The 25,288-nt window shown below is 43.2% G+C and overlaps 2 long non-coding RNA genes across 2 annotated transcripts in view; one reads left to right on the forward strand and one right to left on the reverse strand.

Moving 5' to 3' along the window:
- Positions 1 to 2,581: 2,581 nt before the first annotated feature.
- LOC308482144 lies at positions 2,582 to 7,856 on the forward strand. The gene is made up of 4 exons (XR_013989082.1): positions 2,582 to 2,684; positions 5,255 to 5,327; positions 6,195 to 6,516; positions 7,733 to 7,856. It is a non-coding gene; the product is annotated as an uncharacterized lncRNA (long non-coding RNA).
- Positions 6,440 to 25,288, reverse strand: part of LOC308482091 — a 50,576-nt gene continuing 31,727 nt past the window's right edge. Inside the window, exon 4 of the long non-coding RNA XR_013988988.1 lies at positions 6,440 to 6,455. This is a non-coding gene — a long non-coding RNA (uncharacterized lncRNA). The remainder of the gene's footprint in view (positions 6,456 to 25,288) is intronic.

Consider the following 25,288-nt stretch of genomic DNA (forward strand, 5'->3'; position numbering starts at 1 on the left):
AAACAAGACATTGCCGCCGCCCCCCCAATCCATAACCTTAGATAACTCACAGATTTCTGCAGAAGTATCTATTGATTTAATGTTTGCAAACCCTTTCCTTCTTCAGCCTACTGGCAATGCTTTGCTAAGGCGTGCCTAACACCAACAACAGCTGCTTTCTCTTTTTGTCGTCGTTTGTAGAAAACTGTCTTGTGGGGCAGCCAGTACTTTTGTGATTCTGCTTCTCCCAGCACAGGGAGTGAGCACTGGGGAGGTCAAGGAGGGCTTTGTATCCTGAACTTCCCCCGTGGCCAATGATTCCCTGGATAATAGCCGCAGTGTGGTCATTTGGAAAGTTCCACAGTTGGCATTTCCCTTCGCTTTGGGTTGGTTTGTCAAGCATAAAATTAAAACATTAAAAAGCTGATACCCTCTTCAGGAAGGGGGGAAAATCTATTTTAATAACACTGCATTTTTAAATGCATCATTAGAATATTTTGTTGCCGCTTCAGCTTTAAAAAAATTGTAGGGTGGTGTGGTGGTGATCCATATCTCTGCCGAGCTGTTTTCCTGGGCTCCATCTGCTGCTCCCTTTTGCTATATGTGACATGACCTTCAGACGCTATGATGAGGGTCTCAGGAGTAAAGGTGAAATAGTTTGACTAAGGAATCCATAAGCCTGCCAAACCTTGGGACTTGGATTTATGGCATTCTGTTGCCTGGTTGTATTGTGCTCTGCTGAACAGGATAGGAAATGATGGTATCCTTGCTGTAGTGCTATAACTTGGCCCGATTCCTGCATACTGAGGAACACCAGCCATTGGCAGTGCTATGGTTCCACTCAAGAGAAACTACTGCACTGTGTAGTTGTGACAAGCCACAAGCTGTCTGCAGGTGAAGAAGGGAAAGGGTGCACAAGAATGTCGAAGACTCTTGAACCACATCCTAAATACTGTCATAGTAACCTCATTATCCTAATGATGTTTTCCTGGTGTGCAGTCACGGGTTTTTTTTTGGGGGGGGGGGTTCTTCATAAAAAATGATTGAAGCCTTTTCATAATACAATACAATAAAAAGCAAACTAATCTAGATCAAAACAAAAAAGAAAGAAAGAGAAAATGCAAAGTTCCTCTCTCAAGGGTAGATCTGAACTAGGATTTCCATTTTCCCAAAAATGAAAATCCGGACAAAGTTGTTGAGCTTTTCCCATACATTTTGCCGATTCAACAAAAATCTGCCAGGACGCCATTTTGGCAGCCCATTTCTACGATTCTGTGTCTGGGTATGAGGATTAGATATGTGAACTGCTCTTTGTGTGTACACCATGTGCAATCCAATCTATATCCATATTTTGCATATACAGTTTACACACTCCTTTTTTGTGGTGCATGGACCACTCATGTGGAAGCATGCTCATTTATGGCATATCCCATATATGACATACTGATATGTTTTTTTGGCTAAGCACCAAGCTTGATGTCAGCATCTGGTTAAAAAAAGGTGCATTTTTTGAAAAAACATTTTTTCCCCCTGTAAAAAGATGAGTTTCTAATCTATGGTACACATGTTGTTGATGTTGTTTAGTCGTGTCCGACTCTTCGTGACCCCATGGACCAGAGCACACCAGTCACTCCTGTCTTTCACTGCCTCCCACAGTTTGGTCAAACTCATGTTTGTAGCTTCAAGAACACTGCCCAACCATCTCGTCCTCTGTCGTCCCCTTCTCCTTGTGCCCTCAATCTTTCCCAACATCAGGGTCTTTACCAGGGAGTCTTCTCTTCTCACGAGGTGGCCAAAGTATTGGAGTCTCAGCTTCAGGATCTGTCCTTCCAGTGAGCACTCAGGGCTGATTTCCTTAAGAATGGATAGGTTTGATCTTCTTGCAGTCCATGGGACTCTCAAGAGTCTCTTCCAGCACCATAATTCAAAAGCATCAATTCTTCGGCGATCAGCCTTCTTTATGGTCCTGAACACAATTCATTAACATCATTCCTTGTCCTTTAGTCAGTTTATGGTCCTTCCCTTTTCACAGTGGATCTGTACTTCTGGTGTGTTTGAAGAACGCAAATGGAGCCACCGCAGTACATTCACATCAAATGTATTTTTTTATTTTATTTTCTGGAGCTACAACTTGTTTGTGAATGATTGTGCCATGTATTCAATGAAGGCTTGAAAGAAAACAGCTCGACCTTTACAAATGTATCTGTGATGAATGAATGGTGAAATCAGCTGAGTCAGTAATCATCGGCTGACTGTACAAAATACATATCGCTAGGAATTCAATAAATGGATCTTGTTTAAGAAATCATTTCATATTATAAATGCTGCTCTGCATGCAGGGTATTGAATTCAGTCAAGATGAAGTCTGCAGCTAAATTATTCATTCATTCATGGTTCGTGTAGATTTCTATTTTCTAGACACTTATATTGGGAGAAAGTGTATGCACTGTTGCTGTAATTAAAAAAAAAATTGATGCCTTCAGCACCGGACAACATGATGTCATAAGACTTTTTAAAAAATCATCTAGGTCACAATTCAGCTGTGAGGTGTGCAGTAGCCAAGCCTGCACCTGCACCTGCACAGCTCTTGCAAAATATCAGCAATCACACCAACAGGTGTTTGATGGTAAGGAGGGGGCAAGCACGTCTCTCAAGGCCCACTGAAACCCTCATGACCAAGAGCCAAGCCTGATACTTTATGTTAGGTATGGAATGTATGTGCAGCAGGTGTGTAGACAGATGGTTTCTAAAGGGTCACCTGGCCTGTTGCTTGCAAAGGGTTAACTAGCTGCGTTTGCCCATCTGAGTCTAAAACGACACTGCCAGTGGCATTTTTCAGCCCAAGAGTGTGGATCTATTTAAGAAATTGTCTTCTAGTAATCCAGCCCCTTAGAGGCATTTTAGGTGATTACAGTCATCCCTTCTGTAATTTATATAATTATAGAAAATGTGATTCTTCTCAGTCATCGGTTTCATTTGTCTTACGCTGCCCAGACAGGAACAGAATAGAAATCAGAGATTTCATTTGTGCCACTGGTTATTATGTAGCTCTATCCAAATTTCCCTTAAGGTTTAACTAGACACATCAATCTCTCAAATTTACATCTCCTCGGAAGGGACGCTGCACTCTCAATTCCTTGCTTCTCATCTTAAAAACATTTCCGCAAGCCTCACATTCCAGATGGCTGAGGTGTCTGCACAGCGTTTTGTGCAGTTAAGCTACAGTGAAGTTCATCACATAGTAGCAGCTCAAGTGGTCATCCATTAATTGTTTAAATTCCCCGACCGGCCATCAGTTTTCCTGTCAGAGTTAGGGACCAAGATTTCAATCACATATAGTGGCATGGGGTTTGTCCACTCAACACCCTTCTAGGCAGGGCTGGCCCAAGACATTTTGGCACCTGAGGCGAAGCACAAAATGGTGCCCCTCTCTCCAGCAGGTAATAAGTGGAGAGTGAAAATCAACACCAGGAACAAAGGGGGAATAAAGTTCTGCATTGGGGTCCCCTACCCCTATGGATCCTGCCGCCTAAGGCGGTCACCTCACCTTCCCTTTCAGTGTATTGCTACTGGGTACATTTAGAACTTTTATTTGGTGGTTACAATTGTCCATCTCAATATAGGGCAGCCTTTCTCAACCTGTGGGTCCCCATATGTTGTTGGACTACAACTCCCATCACCCCTAGCTAGCAAGGCGAGAGCTCAGGGATGATGGGAGTTGTAGTCCAACAACATCTGGAGACCCACAGGTTGAGAACCGCTGATATAGGGCAGAGCCTTTTCAGAGGATTTGCAATAACAACAGTTCCTGTGTCTTTATTACAAACTGTATTCCCACACACACACATTTCAATTGATGTTTGCTTACCAAAATAGACCCTGTTCTGTTGAAAATGTAGAGCCTATAATTATAGGCTCCTCATCTTTGCCTCCTATTATTTCTTCCTGTATCATTAATTTGCTCACATATCACTCTCTTAACATGCATCCAGGCAAGATGCATTGTCAGAGTTCAAGGAAACACATGAGCCAGGCAAAACACTCATGGAGGACGCCAAACGATGATGGTGTAGGGCATGACCAGGAGAGAATAGGTGGGCTGGAGAGGGATGTGGCCTGGGGAGAGTCCCAAGGGCCAGGTTGTGAACCCTGGAGGGCCACATTGAGACCAAAAGCCAGAGGTTCCCCATCCCTGCTCTATTTTGTGGCATCACCCCCATTTGATTTCTTTTGAGGGCATTGTTGCCCATTAAACAAACAAGCTTCCTATTGCATCTTTCAACCTTTCCATCTTTTCCATCTGTTGCATCTTTCCTATTGCATCTTTCTGATGGCACAACTTGGTCTCACCTACTCTGATTGTGCAGGGGTGTCATGTTGCCCTTTTGGTCTGGCTACATTTTCTCTCATTTTATACCTGATTTTCACTGTGTCCACACTATCGGGTATATGGTAATATAGAAGGCGAGCAGACTAAAATCCAGCCGTTGTTCCGTTGTGGTTTCGGGCATTCTTACTTAGTTTTGCTAATGCATTGGCAGAGGTGAGACCAGCATGCAACTGAAGTTGATCTGACAGTTTTGTATGTTTTATGCCCCCAAATGTCCTGTCACTTATAGGCTCTTCTTTTCGTGTTTCCATAGTTACAATGTTGAGCTAGTGAATAAAGGCTTCTGCAGTTTCCCCCTTGATCCTGGCACCTCTTGCTAAGTGTTGCTCTTTCATATATGACCTTTCGTCTCCTGACAAAAGGTTTCTCAAAAAGCTCCTTTCACTTCTATGTAAATCTTTTGGGCTTCTGCAGTGAGAGGTAGCCTGTGTAGGCAACAATACCATCTGCAGGGTCCCCTGTGGGGGGGGGGGAATGAGAGCATTGAGTTGGTGGTCTGTTCTCAGCACCAACCTGGAAACAATCCCACCCATGCCTCTCTCATCTCCTAATCCTGCTGGGCCAACTACTTGTTTTCAGAAAATCATGGTAGATGTTGGGCTGTGCCATCCCTGATTATGGGCCATGCTGGCTGCGGTTCATGGCATTTGGCATCCAACAAAATCTGGAGGATACCACATTGGTTATCTATCCTTGGATATATCCAGCACCCCAGCACTGAAGGGGGGTGAATGGAAACACTGTGTGCAACTTTGTGCAGAACAATCTGTGCAGAATAATCTGTGCAAAGTCTAAAAAGCAGCCTTTTCAGTCACCCTAGTGCAGCACTAAAGTGGGCAGTATAGGCAATAATTGTTGTATCTCTCTGTGTGCTTCATGTGTCAGGCTTCAGGGAATCTGCTCCCCATCCCTCCACGGCCGGCTTCCAGTAATGGAAAGACAAGAAGCTCTTACCAAGGTATTTTATTCAATATTCACAGAGAGAGACGCAGGATGCCGTCTCAAGGATAATGGCGTTGCTCTGAGTAATCCCCTCCCCGCTTTCTCTCTTAGTCGGCAGCAGCTCCACCCCCTTTACGGGGGTGCTCAATGCCCTTTGTCTATTCATTTTCTGTTCTACCACTTTCACTGCCCTCCAGGTCCTAGGAGAAGGGGGACGGTCTGGAATGCCTTCTAATGATAACATGTCAGCCAGCAGCTCCAACTCTGCTGCTCCCACACACACCCTCTTCTTCTTCCATAGAATCATAGAATCATAGAATCATAGAATCATAGAATCATAGAACTGTAGAGTTGGAAGGGACCCTGAGGATCATCTAGTCCAACCCCCTGCAATGCAGGAATATGCAGCTGGCCCATACAGGGATCGAACCTGCAACCTTGGTGTTATCAGCACCATGGTCTAACCAACTGAGCTATCCAGGCTCATCATCTCCCAGCTTTGTCCCTCTTCTGTCTCAGATTCATGGCTTTCTGCAAACCACCATTGTAAATCTATACCATCCTCCTCTTGTCAGGAAGGTTCAGGAGGAGGGGGATCAGTCTCCACCATTCCTCCTCAGTCCAGTCCCTGACAACATGTGTTCTGTGAGAACATTATGTTTTAGTGGGTACACGTTTGCCCTGCCATGAACTTGGCAACTTTTGTGGTGGATAACTGAATACATATAAACACACTTTAGTAAGCTGAAGCCAGTTTTTATTCCTTTGCTTAAACACCTAATCTTTGTATTCTAGCCTTCTTCCTTCATTGTGCATCAAACTCAATTCATAATATACTTTTGGGGTTTAACTGAAACTGCTTTTCTTCCCCATCTGTACCCAGATACGATGTTTGCACACAGTGAAGTGGTCACTGGCCTGCCAAAGCACAAAATACGTATGCGTCGATGGTGCACTAAAGGAGTAAATCCCTACTTTGGGTGTACAGTGGAACCTCGAGGTGCGGACGTAATCCGTCCCAGAGGCACATCCACAACTCGAAGCGTTCTCATTCAGAAGCGCTGCATCTGCGCACATGCATGGCGCAATTTAGCACTTCTGAGCATTCAAGAGCAGTGAAACCCAGAAGTAACCCATTCCGGTACTTCTGGGTTGCTGCGGGACGAAAGACGAAAACATGCAACGTGAAGCGGACGCAACCTGAGGTATGACTATATTGGCTATTTGTGAGTTGATTTATTCATAGAACTATCTGCCATGTGTACATTGAAGCCAAGCCCCAGGCGGGAGGAAGTGGCAATTTGCATAGCTGAAAGGGAGCCCTTTCTAAAACTTCTCATGTTTGGTCCTCAGAAACAAACAAACAAAACCATGGAGGGCAAAATGGTTAATCCACTGAAGTCAATTTATTGAAGCTGAACCTGGCCCCAGGAAATTAGGGGTGCAGTTCATCCTCTAGAATCAGTTTAAGTTTTGAAAGTGCCTTTGATAGAGATCAGGCTTGCACTTTAGGTGTATTGTTAAAAATTGTCGTCTTCCGTGGAAAAAATAAGAGGGGGAAAATGTTGCAGAGGCCATCCAGAATTGGATTGCTTTTCCTACTGGCGTGCTCATTCCTGTTTACATCAAAGAAAGAAAAATCTAGTGCAATCGAAAAGTTCAGTTGCTGCAGCATCCTGCAAAAAAAAATAAGCTGGTTTATGCTTAAAGCCTTTCACTGGCCGTAATCCTTTAAATCCCTTGCATGCCATAGCAAATTGAAATTCAGCTGGGGCTGTCCGGACTTGTAAAGACAAACCATCCTTCATCAAAGAGGCATCCATATTGATAAATTGCTCCCTTCGTAGTCATGACACTATCTCTAAAAGTGATTTGTGTACATTAGCAGAGCAGTAAAAAGATGAAACGAAAAGCCCTTAAGAGTAAACTTAGATGCAGAATGAAAATGATGACTTGTAGCAGTCAAGTGGCTCTTTATGGAATCAGATTTGGAAGGGAGGAAAAAAGAAAGACCATTCATTACGGCATGTATAAAACAGAAGAACAATATACAGGGCAAAATGGACCCAGCTCTTAAGACCCAGCATGGGACTCCTTCTTGCGCTGTTCAAGATTATCATGGAGACAAAATTCATGAGGGGATAGATGCTAAACAAATGGAATAGATTCCTCAGGAGTCTGGTTGGAAGTAATTTGATCACAAGTGCACTTATTCCCTCTTGTTTGATGCAAGGGGAGCATAATCTTTGGAAACGACAGTACTATAGGATTTCCACAGCAGCGCTGCCATTAGATACAATTTAGACTGGTGCTGATGTGCCTGCTTCCCAGCTTGGACTCCCTCGTGAGTTTTTCACATAGCATGGCTCCATCACGTTTTTGTACACATGCTCTTATTCTGCTATGTTTGTTGTTTCTCAGGTCAGACGTGACGGTGGGCAGAATTCAATGAGGTGAAGCCACTTCTTTTAGTGCAAAGGGCAGGCTCCACCTTCCATGCTGCTCTAAAGAGTCCTTCAAACCTCAGGAATTGGCTTTTGGGAAGGAGAAGATGGGAAATCCCATTACACATGGAACTCTATTTACAATTCTTTGGATTCCCATCCTTTAGCAAGTTTACGGGTCATTCCCTCATTCAAGGGAACTGTGGTTCACATAGAGGAGTAAGGATTTTCACACACATTTTTAGCATTCTCACCAAATAGTCATTCTAGGCTAAGTCATGACAGTTAATCAGGTGAAATCTATGTTTGTTGTTTAGATTTATCCTCAGAGAGCCAAAATTAGGGATCAGGGGAAACTTGGGCTACCTAATTCCCACTTTCTGAAACAGTATGTGAAACGAAGCACAGGTATCATTTCAAATTCACACTTCCCCCGAATTTTGTAATTCAGTTTTCCAAGCAAATAATGTGTGTAAAAAATACATATATTAGGGGAAAGGATACATAAAACTGTGTTTATTAATGAAAAATAACATAAAGATGAGTTATATTAAGGAAATTAGTTTGCAAAATTGTGTCCATTAGGCAAAATTGCATACATAAATTTATACACCGTTTATGTGATAATCTCATTTATTAGCTAACTCTTTCCCCCCCTGATGTGCCAGGTAGACCTTGTGTAGGAAGTGGCTTTGTTTTGTTTTAGATGTGGTGGAACATTCACCCATGCAATTGCTTGCCTTCTTCTGAGACAGGGGAACTTCTCACACACAGATGTTGGGAACAGCCCTTTGTATGACATTTCCTAACACTGAAGTGAATGCAGCCACCCTCCTTGCATAGAATTTTATACACTTAGTGCTTTGGACTGCACCTACTGGCTGTGGTCATGCATCTAATTGCAAGAAATCTTTTGACATCAGCCCAATGTACACTTAACACGCAGGAAACTAGATGCGAGTTTGCAGGTCTTGAGCTGGAAAACTCAGTCTGCATAGACTCATGTGCACAGAGGAATTTGCATGGGGTGGTGGTGGTGGGGATTTTTGCTAAAACCATTTAGCAATTAACCAAATACACAAAAGGCTTCGGAATTCACCTAAACAACACCCACAAAAGGAAGTCAGAATTCATGTGTGGAAAATTGAATTAAGAGGAAACAGTTGAGGCACATCAACTTGGAATGAAGATGGTGTCAATCACTTTAATTTAGAAAGGTTTTCCTCTCCCCCCCCCCAACATTTCGCACAGAAATTAACAGTACAGGTTAAATCTGTGCAGATAGCTGTATTGTTCAAATAACCAGAGGACTTGCTTACAGGACATACCTCGAAGGAACTGCAAATACATTTGCCAACTGGTTTCAAAAAGGAATGTTTCATGTATTCAGCCTATGTAGGAAGACAGTTGTAAAAGATTCGGATAAACCATTGAATGCTAGGGCTGAGCCAAAGGGTTGGATGGAAGATTTTTGTAAACAATTAGAGGTGCCTGCTATTCTGTGTGATTCTGGTTGACAAGTCCAGCAGATTTCTTAACAATATAGATGGCTTTCCCCCCTGAGAAATGAGAGAAAAAACTTACGTGACAAGTCTGACTTATGGCACACTCAGGTGGGGACTTCAAGTCCTCGCAAATGCCTCATTGGGGCAAGACCTGCTGGGAAGAGTTGCTGTGTTCACTTGGCCTGTGCTGTTTCTTTCTTTCTTCACTGACACTAGTGTTTTTTTTATCGCTGACCTACTACTGGCTCTGGCTCCCGACAGGTGCACTAGATAGCACATCATTTTTAGAACTAGAAAAGACCTATATTTGAAAACCCATTCACACCAAAAATTTCAGTGTATGGCCTCTTAGCCGGGCAGGGGGCAGATCCCTTATTGACTCCTGTTGGCAGGTTGGTTGCCATGTGCAAGGTTTCGCTTTTGACATGCCAGTTCAAATGGTTGGTATTCAGTGCTTGTGCTATAGTGCCAGTGGCCAAACTCTGTGTTTGGCAGCCCATGCACTTGGGTAGTTGCAGGGGCTGGGAGACAAAACAGACAAGAGTCCACTCCGATAGTGCACACTCAACCCTGAAGCTAATTAGGTGGCCCTGTTAGGTCCAGTCGTGGCCGACTCTGGGGTTGCGGCGCTCATCTCACTTTACTGGCTGAGGGAGCCAGCGTACAGCTTCCAGGTCATGTGGCCAGCATGACTAAGCCGCTTCTGGCGAACCAGAGCAGCACATGGAAACGCCATTAACCTTCCCGCCAGAGCAGTACCTATTTATCTATTTGCACTTTGATGTGCTCTCGAACTGCTAGGTTCAAACTGCTAGGTTCGAGCAGGGACCGAGCAACGGGAGCTCACCCCGTCGTGGGGATTCGAACCACCGACCTTCTGATCAGCAAGTCCTAGGCTCTGTGGTTTAACCCACAGCGCCACCCGTGTCCCATTCTCCCAGCATAACCTACCACAAATGGTTGTTGATAAGGAAGTAAGAACTGCCTCTCTCATTCCTCTGCTCTCTCCGCTGTTTTAAACCCATGCATTTCCCTCCTTTTGTCGTCTCTGTCCATAGATTGTAAATTGTCCAGAAGGACCTGCCTTATTGTGCTTCTTTTACTTGGTAAACTGAAAAACAGGTTAATGTTGTTGCATAAATAATAAAGCACTGGGTACATTCTTTTTTTAACACACACACACACACACACACACACACACACACACACACACTGGTACCTCGATTTACCAACTTAATGTGTTCCAGAAGTCCATTCTTAAACTAAAACCATTCTTAAACCAAGGTGCGCTTTCCCTAATGAGGCCTCTCGCCGCCGGTGCCCTTCCACCATTCAGATTCTGTCCTTAGACTGAGGTAAAGTTCTCAAACCAAGACACTACTCCCGGTTTTGTGGAGTTCATAAACCGAATCATTCTTAAACAGGACTGTTCTTAAACCGAGGTACCACTCTGTGTGTGTGTGTGTGTGTGTGTGTGTGTGTGTGTTGGCACACCTTCCAGATTTTGAAAAGTTTCCATCTGACAGCCATACGGCCCTCCTTTCTACAGAACATATTCCCTAATACGTTGAAGCAGCGAACAGTTTGCATAATCTCTTTGCTTTTCCCTGACTGCCAGTAATGAAATGCTGCTCTTTCTGAAATAATTTCCTGACTATTTGCTAAGATTCATCTCCGACATTTCATTAAATATGATCATTTAACTGTACAAGTACAAATGTATTTTTAATTTCGCTTACTGCAGATATTACAGATGTGGGTGGGGGGGGGAATGAATTTGTATTGCTCTAGGACAAATATATCATTCACGTGTGCACACCACTGCCTGCACCCACCCACCCACATGCACAAATATTAAAAATTACTGAAACTTCCACCAAGATTTATACTTAACATTTCCATTTTCAGTGTTGCCAGTGAAACATATTGTATGTCACTCAACCATACATGATGCTATGAGGAATGAGTGGGTGATTACAGTGGGAGGGCTTTATCAGCATCTCCAGCTTTCGCCCTTAAATATCATGCCAAGATGTAATTTGTGGCTTTAAGACATAAGGTGAATTGGACAGGGATTTGAGGGGCACGTTTTTAAATTATCAAACAGGCCTTTAGCCCAAGGATTTGCCACCATAATAGGTGAAAGCAGATACTGTCATTAAAATGTATTTGGAATTAGCAAACCACAAGCTGCATTTATTCCACCGGCGAACGTTGTGTCAGGCTAACGTACACCAGAGTGAGCCAAAATCTCCCAAACAGAGGAATATCAAGTCTCAGTGTGAAAGATACCTCCCACCCCATTCTTAATGCAATATTTCTGTGGCCGTCAATAACACGTTCCAATTTTCCACAAGGATTTCATTTCCACCTCAGACAGGCACTGAAAAATGCATGCATTCCAACAACAGACTTCATGTGATATTAACTGACCAGCACCTCTGACAGTTACAGAAGGAGACCGACACCTCTGCCTGCAGTGTGTTAAATAGTACATTTAGGAAAACTTTCCTGAGGTCACACTGCTAAGAAAATCTCCTGAGCATTAGTGTATGTGCACTGAGGTGTCATGGTATCTGTCCTGCAGGGTCCCTTACTGACAAGAAAAAGAGCCATATTCCATATGTATTTCCCCTATATGTTTCTTTAATCCTTTATTAAAAAACAAAAAATAGCAAGTTTCCTTCTTAGACCAATACATACAACCATTGGGAGACTTCCTTTCCAGACCACATGTCCCTTGTGGGTAGTCATTTGTATACAGTAACTCCTCATACAGACCAGGACATTTTCCCCAGGCAGTGACAGACATATGGGCTCTACTGAGGTATGTGTACAAGTGGGAGAGCTGTTATAAAGCCACAGAGAAAAGGCTTCCAAGTTAATATATGAAGCTGTGAGCAACTTGGGTCCAAGATACCTTCAGGACCTCCAGATATCCCAGCCCAATCACGGAAAACATTTGGTAGAGGGCTGTTAGTTGCCCCCCCCCCCCATGTTACAGATACCCAACTGGCCTCAACTAGAAACCAAGCTGGGCTTTTTTCAGCCGGAACTCTCCGGAATTCAGTTCTGGCACATCTCAGGTGGGCGCCATTGACATCATAAGAGAATAGGGAAGGCGTTTGTGGTGAAAAATAGCACTGAAACCAAGCATTTAGTGTCAGTGGTCCCATGTTTCGGAATATTCTTTCAGCAGAGATTTGGCAGGCATTTCTTTGTAAACTTTGTTATGCTGACAAGGCCCATGCAGTTGTTTACGACTTTCTTGAATGGCCAGTCATTTTGACGATTGTTTTGTGCTGCTTCGAATGATTTTTTTTAAAAAAATCAGTGGTTTATATTTCTGCATCCTACCCTGATATTTTACGAGAGGGTGGTTCATAAATGATTTTGTAAATAAAATTGGTTCCGCTTCAGTGAACTGTTAGCAAGCGGGGGGGGGGGGACCCACTGGTGGTTGACAACTAGCGTGAAGTGACATTCACCTGGCAGCAACTGTGCAGATTTGGGGGGTCCATGAATATAAATTGTACCACAAGGACTGGCAGGAAGAAAAATCCAATAAAGTTTAATATGCAGATCAGTCAGCCATTTTACAGCAGGACCATAACCAGTCCAAGACATTTTGCTGCCTGAGGCGAAGGACAGGATGCTCCTCCCACCCCACCCTGGCTCAGACTGGAAATCTAATCTTACATCAACACTGCCAAGGGAACAGCATCTTTCACTGCATCTGAGGGTAGCTAGCTGAGGAGTCACAAAGCAGTCTGCTTTAGCCTTCACGTCATGGCTGACCTCACCCCATCCCACCTCACAAGGGTAGGGCCAACCCTGCTCAGTCCTCCTTTCTACTCCCACAGCCCCATGTGAGCTTATGGCGTGTCCACAAACCACCAACTTTTAAGAAGAAGAAAACTGACAAGTGGGGAATCATATCTCAGTAGTTGTGCATGTACATTGCAGGCTAAAGTTTCCAGGTTCCATCCCTGGCATTTCCACGCAAGGGCTGGAAAAGATAGCCCTTTTCGTTTTAAACCTTCATTAATACACATACATTTTTCATTTCTGTGTGAACTGAAACTATTATAGTTAACAAGCGGTACCTTCTGCTAGCATCACTTCAGGCTTCCTGTTCCAGCCCTTCAGGTCTAGATGTATGGCAGCCCACAAAGACACTGGATCACAGTGTCTGAATGTAAGGTTAGCATAGTTAACAACAGATATCTCCCGCCTAATGCAATGTGACTTCTTTAAAAAAAATAAAATACTGCTTCTCTGAGCACCTCCAGCACAATATGCTATGTCGTCCTGTTAGATGTATTTTCTCCCTTTTGTTACTCTTCTGTGCTTTCAAACATCAAAAAGACCCTATGTGTAGTAGTTGTATATTACATGCGCTTGCTTGATTGCAATTTGTTATAAAGCACCCAACAGTTTTATACCCTACTGCTACAAGTGATTTGAAATGTTTTTGCTCGCTGTGTTCTTTTAAAAATATAGGCTGTTTTCAAAAGTTATTTCCTTCCTTTCGACAGAGCTGGTGGAAGAATTGGCTTGATATTTTGACCAAGCAAATTACACCAGCTAGTAGGTGCTTTAATTTGTGTGCCCCAGGCTTAAACAATGCCACTTCCAGTTAGAGACCCAAGTGTTGCTGCTCTGCTGTGCTTGTAGTTAGAGATCCGGAATCATGTGAGCGTAAATGTGTGCTTGCATGAACTGAATGAGAGTGTGTGCATGCATGTGCATTTTTTGATCTCTCCAAGTGATGTAGCAGGGGTGAAGCTCCCATTAGAAGATACCATGCATTTGGTACATGTGAGAGAGCCAAACGAAGGATGTCCCTGGTGATCAAAAGTTGAGGTGTATAATTCCCGCTAATTCCAACTGATCTTGAATGCAGTATGTCAAAAGCTTTAGAAAGAATAAGAGGACAACACTAGATCAGTGTGACACAACATACAGCCAGCTACAAAAGACTAGCTAAACAAGCTAACTCTGGATTGTTTATTTACTGGAACATAACATGCACAAAAAAGGACGGCTCTTTTAAAGCAGTGTACTTCATTTTCCTGCTCTACAAATTTATAGGCATACATTCATGAACAAATAGCGATCAAATGAGTTTGATTAGTTTGAGGTCCTGTAGCCCTAAGGGAGGCACAATTAAGAGTTCCCCCCCCCCCAAAAAAAAGATCAGTCATCTTGCATGCTGAGCTCAGTCACCGTGTACTCATTAAGTTGCTGCAGATACCACTAACGAAGTATTGCATCCACAGAGAATGTCCAGGACAATGTTTGGGACATTGAGAGTGTACTGTGCATTCTTGTGTATTTGTCCAAAATCTGGAACCCAGTACAAAATTTGACTTCCTGAAAACAGAGTTCTCACCTGCCTGATTTTCATCCAGGCAATGTGAGAATCGAAGACTTACTGTCAGTTGTCCAGATCTGGATAAGCCACACGCAGAAATGGCTTGGTGGGGAAACTGATTGGCTACAACAGTGTTTACTTCACTCTTCCCAAGCTATCACTTGATTCATCCCTGATGGGGTTCATGCTCAACTCCACTTTGAAGCCTGGGGGCGGAGAGGGAAAGAGCTGTGAGTGGCAAAGAAGGGAGCATATTGGCTAGAATGGCTTTTCCCAGCGCAGGCCTCCATGCTGTTTCACTTGGAAGCTGAGCCTAGACCTGTGTTTAGAGGGTGGGAGGGGTCACTCCAGCACAAAATCCTGGGTGTGTCAAGTGACAGCAAAACATAGAGGAGAAACAGAAGCAATGGTGTCTCCAAAAGCCCTGTAAGATCAAACCACGTGTCCATCCACTCAGCATTGTGTTTGCAACTGTGCCTATAACCAGATCCCTCTAGGATAGGGATAGGGAGCCTATAGCCCTCCAAGTGTTGTTAGACTACCACTCCGATCACCCCTGAACACTGACCATGTTGGCTGGAGCAGATGGAAACTTGTGCCGAACGATATCTGAAGGGCCACAAAGCTCCTCATCCCTGCTATAGGGAAATTACAAGAAGGAAACAAGCTACTGTCTGAGCTGTTTGTGCCCAAGAGTTGATAATTATATATTATAATAGCAAATACAGGCCTGTTGTTGTTGTTGTTGTTGTTGTTTAGTCGTTTAGTTGTGTCCGACTCTTCATGACCCCATGGACTAGAGCACGCCAGGCACTCCTGTCTTCCGCTGCCTCCCACAGTTTGATCAAATTCATGCTGGTAGCTTCGAGAACACTGTCCAACCATCTCGTCCTCTGTCCTCCTCTTCTCCTTGTGCCCTCAATCTTTCTCAACATCAGGGTCTTTTCCAGGGAGTCTTCTTTTCTCATGAGGTGGCCAAAGTATTAGAGCCTAAGCTTCAGGATCTGTCCTTCCAGTGAGCACTCAGGGCTGATTTCCTTAAGAATGGAGAGGTTTGATCTTCTTGCAGTCCATGGGACTCTCAAGAGTCTCCTCCAGCACCATAATTCAAAAGCATCCATTCTTCGGCGATCAGCCTTCTTTATGGTCCAGCTCTCACTTCCATACATCACTACTGGGAAAACCATAGCTTTAACTATATGGACCTTTGTCGGCAAGGTGGTGTCTCTGCTTTTTAAGGTGCTGTCTAGGTTTGTCATTGCTTTTCTCCCAAGCAGCAGGCGTCTTTTAATTTCGTGACTGCTGTCACCATCTGCAGTGATCATGGAGCCCAAGAAAGTAAAATCTCTCACTGCCTCCATTTCTTCCCCTTCTATTTGCCAGGAGGTGATGGGACCAGTGGCCATGATCTTTGTTGTTTTGATGTTGAGCTTCAGACCATATTTTGCGCTCTCCTCTTTCACCCTCATTAAAAGGTTCTTTAATTCCTCCTCACTTTCTGCCCTCAAGGTTGTGTCATCTGCATATCTGAGGTTGTTGATGTTTCTTCCGGCAATCTTAATTCCGGTTTGGGATTCATCCAGTCCAGCCTTTCACATGATGAATTCCTGCATATAAGTTAAATAAGCAGGGAGACAATATACAGCCTTGTCGTACTCCTTTCCCAATTTTGAACCAATCAGTTGTTCCATATCCAGTTCTAACTGTAGCTTCTTGTCCCTGTAGCTTGTGAATTTGTCTAATTCTTTTTAAACATTGTCTAGCCGCAGATTTCCTCAACCTGATGCCCTCAAGCTATTTTGGACTACAACTCCCATCAGCCACAACCCAGTATGGCCAATGACAAGGAAAATGGGAACTGGAGTCACAAACACCTGGAGTCCATCAGGTTGGGGGAGAATGATCCAAGCTAAGTTTCCCCCCCCCCCAAGATATTGTCATTGCCTCTATTCAACCAAAACAAAGACCTCCAGTCCAGAATCCCTCCCAGCTGACTGATACCATAATGTTGCTTGCACTTCAGAATATGACCCTGAAGCCTTGACCTTGTGGGAAGCAACAGATCTCACAGCAACAGTCACATCTTCTTGACAATCATGAAAGCAGAACAAATGCCTTGAATAATCTGTTGCATTCAGTGTTTGATTCTGATTTGGGGGGGTGTTCATCTACACAGCTGCAAATAAAACGTTTTAAATGTGTTGTAAAGTGCAATATACAAATGTGACAGCAGATGGCGACAGTGAGCTATGAAAAATTCAATGTATTTTTCAAAAAAAAAAATTAAGCAAACATATTCACAGCATTTTTTATACGTGTGTAGATTCCACCTGGGTTTTGTTTTTTAAAGTGATGTCCATGATAGTCATTACTAAAATGTCGTGTGAGGAGGATAAGTGGGGGAAGTGACAGCTTGAAAAAGACAGAGATGACTCTGAGTCAAAACTGTCTGAGGAGCAGCATTCCAGTTATGGAAGACCACCCCCAAAGAGATTCATCTAGTGGCAACACTGCAGTTACTTAGGCACCAAGCAATAACTTTTTAAAAAAATGCCCAGGCATTTTCATAGAGTTTCTGATTTAGTTGTGCAAGTTTTAGTCCATTTTCAGAGTATTGTCTGCTGTTTCCCTCTTGTTCTGTGTATTTGTTTTAAGCTATAGAAAACTTTTGTGCAGCTGCCTCAGGATTCATCTGCCACTGGCATGCATGTTCACACGTTACAGAAGGTTTCCTCTGAGAAAATGCGGGCTGCAAATAATGTTCACCCTCCCCAATGCATTGTTCCTTTCAATGCAAATAGCAGCTGCGGGGAGGGAGAGTTTTTTTGTCAGGACCACAACAGGAGGGGAGGGGTTAACATGAAGATGATACCTTGCATTACAATAGTTTCCGTTTTGAAAGGGGAAGTGAAGTGCTCCTATATACACAAACCCATTGTGGAGATGTTCACTTAAATTTGTAAAGTTTAAATGGAATAACATTTTGTTTTGTGATGGAGTTGCCAGCATTTGTATTTGTAGTGCTGCAATGCTCAGCTTTTAGAAAATTCAACAATCACTGAAGCAAACATTTAAATCAGTCTGAAAGACATTCTCGTAGCCCCACATTCCCTTCATCTGTTGCATACTGGGAAGCTACAAATCTACTTTTACTTTGAAAGCAAAACAAAACAGGCCTTTATCTAGCAAAATGCCTCTAGCAAGTAAATAAGCATCTTTTAAAAACTATTAAACTTCCTGTGGCAAGCGCCCTTCAGGTCCTCCGCATCATGGGAACAGGTAAATTGAGATGACAGGTTCATTTCTACGGAGCATTTTAGGGTGTATTTATTTTGGCAGAGGTCTCCGCTTGTCATCTTATAGAAAAATCCAAACTTAGCTCTTAGATTTATTTATTTTTTTATCTGTCTCTCTGTTAACTTATAAACACTTGCAAATGCCCAGTAAAAAAATGTTCCTCTATGCTTTTTGCTACGGAAACCCTGCATGTAGGAAATGTAACACACACACACACATCAAATGAAGTAAAATAGATAACCACCAGCAGGAGAGGACCTTTTTAGTAGTGGCATCCCAGATATGGAATAGCCTTCCCAAGCAGGCTCACATCATCTTTGTGGGGCAGGTGAAAAACGTTTTGTTCACACATATTATACACTCACACACGCGTATATTATACATACACACATGCATATATACTCATACACAATCACTTTCCAGAGGGGTCGCAGTGTTAATCTGTTGCAGCAAACCCAATGAAGAATCATGTGGCACCTTAAAGATGGTTATTGTGCCATAAACATCTGTGTCATATATATGCCATCTTTAAGGTGTGCAGTATATGTCATAACTTCTGCCAAAAGAGAGCGGGTGGTGCTGTGGTCTAAACCACTGAGCCCCTTGGGCTTGCTGATCAGAAGGTCAGCGGTTTGAATCACCACGACGGGGTGAGCTCTCGTTGCTCTATGCCACCCCATAGTTGCCTTTGACTGGACTTAACCGCCCAGGAGTCCTTTACCTTTACCTTTTTTACCATAACTTCTGCCATTGTTATTATTTTCATCCAGACCTCAAGAAGGAGCTTCACCCAGAACAGAAGAATGGTGGGCCTAGTATCATTCTTCTGAAATAACAAAAATGTTCATACTGGATCAAAGTGTGAGTTGTTGTGGCATTTCTCTCACATTTGGATACCGTTTTTAAAAACTGGTTGGCGTTGTCTTCTGTTAAAGCTTCCCTAATTATAGGTACTGTATGTTCACCTTTCGGTGGTAGAGGGATGTGAGAAGATAGATTCAGAATGTTGCTGCAAAATTATAAAGCGTTTCACACTGGGTGGGGAAGGGCAAAATTACTGCTAGACAATAAAGTGTGATAAAAAAGAGAAAAATCAAGTTGAGAGATGGGGATGGCAAGTCCACAATAATTGCTAGGAAGTAAGTTTTTCTAAGTATTACTCTCAACTTGAGCACATACATAAAGGCAGAGATGACAACCAATAATAATGTTTGCTAAAAAGGCAGGTCTAGGTCATTTCTGTATCTGGGCTCTACAAATTTGATTGACTGTGACAGACAGTGCTGAGTAATTGCTATAATCATTCTAGTAGGCACTGTACCTTGGCCAAGCAAAAGAAAGATGCAGTAAATGGCATCAGAGGATAGCCACCCCCTCAACCTGACATCTTTGACAGCAGCGCTTTGATCTTAATGGGAGGGTTAGTCAGAGTTACTGCCATCCCCACAGAAGGAGAGATGAGCAGGAACCCGGCGAGTCCCCTCCTACGTTAACCAAAGATAAGGGCCTCATTAAATTGCACAGGGGTGCTTATTTGCAGGTTGACTTGCTGTGGCGATCAGTTGGTGGAGAGTTGCGATAACAATGAGAAATGCAAAAGCATGTCAGACGGAATCGGCTGCCGTTTCCCGGCTCCTGGAGAGGAGCAACAATTAGGATGGTGTGTCTTCAAAACTTTCATGTCAATAGGGCGACGCATCCAGTTTAAATGAGACACAGTCAAATCTACTTAAAGCAAACCGCGGTAGGAAGGGTTCTTCCAAACTGCACGCCACTTTTGAGTTACCCAATTGTTCTTGCAAGTAAGCACAATGGGGGGGAGCCCATTTCACCCTAATTTGCTATTTCCCTTTCATTCATTCAATTTCCTCCTGTGGCTTAACATGCTGCCTTCTGATACCATCAACATTTTTTAAAAATTAAGATCTCCTGTCGTCGCTGGAAAAGGGACAAAAAGTGGCCAATGGCCTTGTAATGTTTCTGTTTCTTCCTCACTATTGAAACACTAATGGAGGTTTTAAGTTTAGCATTGCCTTTATGGAAGTATTGTTTGGTGACTAAAGGATGCTGCAAAATCTGAGCATAGCCCACCTGCAAAAACATAGGTTGGTTCTGGAGCAAAAAGAGGTAAAAGCATGCTGAATACCCTCTATACTTTGTTGAAAATGGCAGGCATGTTAACTCGTTGATAAACTCAAATTTCTGCCCCAAGACATCTCTCTTTATTACTCACTCACTTGATGAAGAAAAGAAACATTTTCCTTGCTGGAATACTCTACTCCTCAATGTTTCATTTCACAAACGTAGGAAGAATTGGCACAGGAATATAAGCCAAAATGCAATTACGTTCCAGGTAAATTGGAAAACATTATTAAATATGCATATAGAAGAGCTAGACTTGCTAAAGAAAAATCAGCATAAAGAAAAATCAGCATGACTTCTCCAAAGCTAAGCCGGGTCTCAACAATCTTTTAGAGTTCTGCAAGCATGTTAATAAACATGTGGATGTGGGTGATATGATTTAAGCTGTATACCTGAACTTTCAAAGTCATGGGATAAAAGGACAGGCCATCTTAAGGATCACTAACTGGTTGTGTGCCCAGTTGCTGTGAACCCACCCCATCATGACATTACAGTAAAACCAAAAACTAGAAAACACCATTAACATGGGTTAATATTAGGTCACAGCTTTATCAATTTCAGATGTCAGTGAGTTCAGCATGGCATTGGGTTAACTGCATTGGACTGGCTGCCACCACCAGCAGCCCACCTCCTTCTTTTTTTCTCCTCATTTCTCCTCATTTTTATATGCAATTGTGCCTGATATACACTGTTTTGCAACACCATTTCCCCTAATAAAACACATTTTTCTATGTCCATTTTCGCTAATGTATGCATTTATATGCACACTTCCCCTTAGTGTATGCATGTTTGTGTCGGCATCTAGGGGGTCAAAAGGCCCAGCTGGCTCGGCCCCAGCTGGAATGTCTACTTCTCAGCCTTGCCGCTATGAAGGTTCATCAACCTCTGCTCCGATGTACATCAACGACTCAAGCTTGCAGACTTGAGCACACTTTACTCAGCAGTGTATACTGCACAACAGAAGAGGCTTGAGGCTGTAGATACATACTAAACTACACATTTATTTTACATAAATCAGGACAAAGAAACATGTCGTCTCTCCTTGCTGTCTTCTCTGAGAGAGAGTAAAAACAACAGGAAAAAACAGCTATACAGAGCGGAAGTTCCGCCTACGCCAGCAATCTGTGCTGGAATGTAAACAGACATGTGACACGCAACAATCCTATGTCTGCAGCAAAGGGTGGAATGGAATCCCAACAGTTTGTACACGTTACTTGGCTGGGGAACTGCATTGCAGAATTCGGAGAAGTGCGAATTTGAAAGGATGGCTGATCAGGTTTCAGAATGTGTGAATCTAGGTACCTTTGCCTTTAAATGTGAACTGAACAAATGTCTCCCCCATCTCGACACGTGAGCAAAGCATGAATAGGGCTTGCAAGTCCAGTACTTACAAGCATTTTCTATTCTCAGTTGGAATCAGGCAGCCTTCAGAGGAAGGGGAAAGACAGAGAGGCAGAAAGCATCCACTGCCAACAGTGCCAGCATCACCTGTGAGAGAACAAAGTGTTATGCAACTGGGAGACAAGTTGCAATTGCCTTCCATCAGAACTGTTACAAGGAAAAGTTAAACTAGGATAAATGAAATTGACATGCATTTTACTGAGGCCAAGAGGAGCATTTGCAGACTACCGGGAAGAATCACTGCACTACTGTAATGGCAACCGAGAGTGAAAACGCTCTCATGTCTTAGCTTGGCTCCTTCTGCATTTTTCTTTGGCAAAGTGCTCCACAGGTTAAGGGGGAAATATTGGGCAATTCACACATGATGCCTATCAGAGTAAGTTTGTCAAGCAGACGAAAAGAGACAGGACTATTAGTTCAAATGTATATTGTTCCACCCTGTATGTGTGTTTTTTGGGGGTGCGGATTAATGTAAAAACTTCTTGCTACAGATGCTTGCATGTTTTCTTACTCTGTTTCTTTAGATGATGGCAAAGAGAAATCTGAACTCTGCTTTCATCTGCCTATGGGTGGAATTTTGTCCTGGAACCTGATACAGTAATAGAGTGACCCTGTGGGTTGCCAATATTGCCTGCTCTCTATCTTTATCCTACTAAAACGACTCTTCAGCCAGAATTGATCTTCCCAAGGCCACCAGTCTCAAACGTGAGCGGTCTAGTCTTCCAATCAAAATGAAGTCTGCTTCTAATGAACTGTGACTATGAACAAATAGGTGAAATACCCAACCTTTTCAATGATGTGGGCACATCAGAGACACAAAACGACACAAAACTTTCATTCAGCTGGCAACAACAACAAGCCAAGTGAATCATATTTTGGGGAATAAAATATGAGATTTGTAATGCTGCAATAAATATTTAGACTTGTGCTACATTTTTATTGAACTGATGAGGGAGAATAAATGTCATTTTTGACACCAGATCTATCAAATTCTGATTCATTCACGCTGGGATAAATGTCTAGTAAATCCATTTAAGTGACAATATAAAGTATCATGACAAGCACAGTCTATATTGGGGCTTGTGGCATAAATCCTATGACGCTGATTCGCTGAGGTGGCACACGGTGGCACAGAATGTTCTGTTCTCGGGGATGCTAAGCCATTTGAGGGTCAACTTCTGTGATGGGAGGGAAAGTTCTCAGTTGAGCTGCAAAGTAAAGCACCACAAGAAGCAAGCTTGTGGAAACAAGGAAGTGGTCAAAGGACATAAGGAATGTAAGAGAGAATGGAATTTGGAGGCAAGCAACCTAAAGAAAGAGTGCAGGACAAACAGTATATTGATAAAAAGGAAAGTGCAGGAAGGTTAGGTGAATAAGGTTTCAGGTAAGAGGCAAATGAGACAGGGAAACTATCAAAATGGGAGAATATTATTGTGGCCCCATGTCCTACGCAGACCCTCCAAGCGTCCCTATTTTCCAGAAACAATCCCTTATTTACAGAAGCCATCCCAGTTTTGATTTGATCCTGGAATGTCCCACTTTTCCTTAAAAAGGTAAAGGTAAAGGACCCCTGACAGTTAAGTCCAGTCGTGAACGACTCTGGGGTTGTGGCGCTCATCTCATTTTACTGGCCAAGGGAGCCGACGTTTGTTTGGAGACAGTTTTTCCGGGTCATGTGGCCAGCATGACTAAGCCGCTTCTGGCGAAACTAGAGCAATGCACGGAAACACCGTTTACCTTCCTGCCAGAGTGGTACCTATTTATCTACTTGCATTTTTACGTGCTTTCAAACTGCTAGGTTGGCAGGAGCTGGGACCGAACAACGGGAGCTCACCCCGTCGTGGGGATTCGAACCGCCGACCTTCTGATCGGCAAGACCAAGAGGCTCAGTTGTTTAGACCACAGCACCACCCGCATACCCACTTTTCCTTAGGACGTCTCTATTTTCATCAGAGAAATTGTGGAGGGTATGGATGTCCTTATTTTCATCAGAGAAATGTTGCAAGGTATGCTTCTGAGCTTCCCAAAGGCATCAGGTTGGGCCACTGTCCAAAATGAATGGTTGTCTTGAGAGGCCTTTCGGGCAAGAAGATGCAGAAGGGCAAATCTGGTGGGGAAATCTGGTGGAGTGGGGTATAAATAGTAAAATTATCATTATGGAATGAGAAGTCCCTATATTCAGCGAAGAAATGTTGGTGGCTATGAAGTTCACGTAAGGCCCAAAGGAAGAAGGGATATGCTTTATTGACAGAAATGAAATGAATAGGCAATGAAGGTTTGGGGGATGGGTCACAGAGCGAAGGAAACAGCATTGGTAGGTCTTGATCCAAGACGCGAACAAGGGAGTTCTGTCAACCGAAGCTTCTCTTAACAATTCTGTGGGGACAAGGGCCAAAAAAATGTCAGTAGGTGCTGAATGCCTCATATTGATTTGACCTAACCAACCAATTCTCTAGCTGCAGGCTTCTACTTTGGTGTAAATCCACATAAGTGGTATTGACTGTCATGTATACCACCTGAAGATTAGGCTCATGAATCTGATGGTGTTTGTCCACACTCCCGCCCACCGGTGTTGAGTCATATTAAAATCCCAGCCTGATCGGCCTGTGAATCAGTTACGGTTTTAATTGTGGGGATTTACTAGCCAAGGAACATTGTGCTTGAATCTGATTATGACCGGCTTCTACAAGTGTAACACTCGGCAGGAAAATCAATCCTGCTTCTGTAATGAAGAAAAACAAGTCATTTTCCAAAAAGAAATATGATTATACATTCACAGTTTGGGTTGAAGAAACAGGAGGCAGGCTAATACAGAGCAGTTTTGCTCAGAGGGACTATCTGCTAGCTGAGGCCAGCATAACAAGATTCGATTCTAGTTTAATGTGGCTGCGGCTCAAATCCCATTGGAGAGTTTGTTTGACAATCTGACAAAGTTATCTCAAGAAAAATAGGTTAAAAAACATAAACTTGACTTGGGTAACTGCATTTTCTCCTCAACACATGGAGTATTTATTTTTTTATTTTATTTTATTTTTTGCCTGGAGGCCCTCTTAGCCCTCAACCCCACAGGTAATACCACTTTGTGCCTCTGCATAAACCAAAAATGTTTTTAGCAAGCGTTTTGCTCAAAGGAACGGCCTGTGTTGTGATCTTAATATGGAAAAAGAAACTCGCTTTTTAGATACATTTCTGTATAAAAAGCAGGGGGAATGAGTGAGAGAGGTATGAAACACAATTTGCCATTACTGGGGGTCCACAGATGCTTCTTGGGTTATGTTATGCTGATCCCCTGGCATGCCTCAATGTGATGATTATAACAGGATAGTCATCATATGTTGTTGTTGTTGTTTAGTCGTTTAGTCGTGTCTGACTCTTCGTGACCCCATGAACCAAAGCACATCAAGCACTCCTGTCTTCCACTACCTCCCACAGTTTGGTCAAACTCATGCTGGTAGCTTCGAGAACACTGTCCAACCATCTCGTCCTCTGTCGTCCCCTTCTCCTTGTGTCCTCCATCTTTCCCAACATCAGGGTCTTTTCCAGGGAGTCTTCTCCTCTCATGTGGTGGCCAAAGTATTGGAGCCTCAGCTTCAGGATCTTCAGTGAGCACTCAGGGCTGATTTCCTTCAGAATGGTTAGGTTTGATCTTCTTGTAGTCCATGGGACTCTCAAGAGTCTCCTCCAGCACCATAATTCAAAAGCATCAATTCTTTGGCGATTAGCCTTCTTTATGATCCAGCTCTCACTTCCATACATCACTACTGGGAAAACCATAGCTTTAACGATAAGGACCTTTGTTGGCAAGGTGATG

Source organism: Podarcis pityusensis (genome assembly GCF_964106645.2).
Source record: "Podarcis pityusensis genome assembly, chromosome: 7".
Classification (NCBI taxonomy): domain Eukaryota; kingdom Metazoa; phylum Chordata; class Lepidosauria; order Squamata; family Lacertidae; genus Podarcis; species Podarcis pityusensis.